At 45.3% G+C, this 2,650-nt stretch overlaps 1 long non-coding RNA gene across 2 annotated transcripts in view; it reads right to left on the bottom strand.

Moving 5' to 3' along the window:
* Positions 1-519: 519 nt before the first annotated feature.
* LOC148380509 (uncharacterized) overlaps positions 520-2,650 on the bottom strand; it is a 4,438-nt gene continuing 2,307 nt past the window's right edge. The window contains exons 1-3 of one of the 2 annotated variants that reach the window (XR_015855237.1): positions 2,432-2,650; positions 1,328-2,162; positions 520-1,181 (exon numbers count right to left, since the gene is read on the bottom strand). The exon at positions 2,432-2,650 is cut by the window's right edge and continues 2,013 nt beyond it. This is a non-coding gene — a long non-coding RNA (uncharacterized LOC148380509). Of the gene's footprint in view, positions 2,163-2,431 lie in introns of both variants that reach the window. The other variant, XR_015855236.1, reaches the window with a different exon arrangement.

The following is a 2,650-nucleotide window of genomic DNA, read 5'->3' as shown; positions in this document are numbered from 1 at the left end:
ACAGTCTGTAGAGCATGGAGAAATTCTGTTTTAACATCATCCGATGTAGCACTAAATTGTACTGTACTGCGAGCTGCATCAAAATAGGAACAGAAGTCATATCAGCAGTTGGTGAGAAGGTTTCATTATAGTCTAATCCTGCCACTTGACTACAACCTTTTGCTACATATCTGGTAAAGTCGTCAAAGTGAAAGTATCGTTCTCTATTAGAGAGTCCATTTCCTCTTTCATAGCTTTGGCCCACTGCTTATAGTCTAATCCTGCCACTTGACTATAACCTGCTCGTCAAAGTAAAAGTAGCGTTCTCTATTAGAGACTCCATTTCCTCTTTCATAGCTGTGGCCCACTGCTCTGATTTAGAAGAGCTCAAAGCTTCTTTTGGGGTTCGTGGGACATCACAAGTCACACAATAACAATAATCAATACTTGTGAATGCTTCATCACATTTGACCTCATAATCACAATCTGAATAATATTGAGGGGCTCTCCTCTCTTGCTTTGGATAACGACCACTCTGGCTACTCGTACCATCACATTTTAAGTTTGAATCACAAAACTCTATTTTTACATCAGGTGGGATTGGTTGTGTCTCATCCGGTTTTGGTTGTGGGGTCTCCACCCTCTTCCTCGACTCAAAATGTTCATACAGGTCATCTGTCTGAGTGTCACATTCAATAAAACTTTTTGTAACAAACTTCACCAGTCAATTTTTGGTTACTTTTTCTGTCAGACGCGGAGCAGGGAGAGGACTCGAATGCAGAGTTTCCAAAGTCCACAGATGTGTTTATTTTCTCCAATGGCAGTGGTAACAAAAAGCACCTCAATATGAGGGAAAAAGGGGGGAAACTAAGGCGCCTCAAACCGAGGGAGAAAAAGGGGAAATCAAAGCGCCTCGAACCGAGGGAAATACTTTAACGAAGATAACTATGTAACCAAGTTAAGATAGGTGATCAAAGTCGTTCAAACAAGGCTTCTACGTGGAAATCGAGGGTTTCGTGATCGCTAGTGTTCTTAGCAAGGCAAGACGCACTGGCACTGGACACTGGACACGGGGAAAGGCGCAGGTTATATGGACACAGAAGGAGGGGAACACAGGTGAAGACAGTTGGTCATTGGCCCAGGTGTACACACTTGGAATCAGGGAGTCACGTGACCGGACGCACAGGGGAAGGACACACCGACTGGAACGAAAGGAAAATTACACAATAAAACAGGAAGTGACCAGGACAACACATGACAGCATGACACTCTGTCTCGATGGAAAATAAGATATGCTGAACTGTTTTGGTTATAGCAAACAAATTCATATGAATATCAAAACCTGTACCATTTTTATGGATGAGCTGATTCTGTCCCTCCTTGAAGATAACTGTCGCTCCTTGAGCTGTAGCCGATTTAACAGAAAAGATGTCCTGGGAAAATTATGGCACATAGAGCGTCTCCATCAGGAACATATCCACAACGCGGCCTTTACCGTCTCTCAAGCGCAACTTGGCAGTGCCTTTCCTCTGTGCAATCCCGGTGTCACACTCTCCATCAGCCAACTCCAGAATATGGCTCGGAGCCTTGAAAGTTGGGTCAAACTGCAGAAATCTCCCGATGGCAGTGATGACGTGCTTTGTCGCTCCTGAGTCGACCAGAAGACCCTTCGCCTTGACTCTGACCGGGGCATCCTCCAGTTGGACCTTGAATGCAAGCGTATGGTCCTCCTCATCCACCGCTTGCTTCACCTTGTCCCGCTTTCTGCGTCGACAGTGCGCGTTTTGTGCGTGGCGCTTTTGCAGAAGCTGCACTACTGCCTCGGCTCTCTGCGCTCTCCAGCAGCTGACGCACAGTCCGTGGCTTTGTGGCCCTTCTGAACACAGGTGTAACATGTAAGCTTTGCGCTCCAATTGTCTCTTCCTCTGACTTTCATCACACTGTCCTCTCCAGAACCAGAAGCGCCAAACTTCTCTGTAATCTCATAGCTCCTCAGTTTGGTCTTAAACTCAGCAAATGTCGTCTTCTCATCACTCTGCGTATTCTGTCCTCACGCTGGCGTGACGTCTGCCAAGGCTAGACAGATAGCGAACAACTGAAGAAAAAGGACGCTGCGGCCGCGTAGTTTGTAGCTGCTTTACTTGGCACACAGGCAGTTATTTCTTGTACAGGTATTTGTAAAACTGTAATTCACACAACAACCGTGCATCAGTAGAATGTACATCAAAATCACAGAAGATGTAGAAATGAAAACATATAAACTTAAATGGAGACGATTAACCTACCTAACCGTCACATGCGTAAACCTAGCATAGCATTGTAGCCAAAAGTAGCGCTAAACAATCACATTTGCAATACTAGCGTAGCATTCACAGGCAAATGGAGCTTAGGATGTTAGCGTACATTTTATAAACACACATATACAGAAAGTCAACTAGAATGTATAACTTACAGACTAAGATACCCCAAGGCTGAGCCACGAACCCGCTGCGACGATGTGCACTGTCTGGTAGCTGCGTACGAACTGCGTAGTGGCTGAGTGGGGGTCGAGTAACCGGAAATGAATGAACGAATGAAACCTAACCTAAATTCGGTCACTAGGGGGCAGTGTTAGAGCGTTAAACGAAAGAATAAACGGGATAACAGTACACTGCGTAACGTGTACAGAGAA

This window comes from Syngnathus floridae, chromosome 21 (genome assembly GCF_059516105.1).
Source record: "Syngnathus floridae isolate MCC-2025c chromosome 21, RoL_Sflo_1.0, whole genome shotgun sequence".
NCBI lineage: Eukaryota > Metazoa > Chordata > Actinopteri > Syngnathiformes > Syngnathidae > Syngnathus > Syngnathus floridae.
Note: the sequence above shows the minus strand (reverse complement) of the source record. Positions and strands in the feature narration are given on the sequence as shown.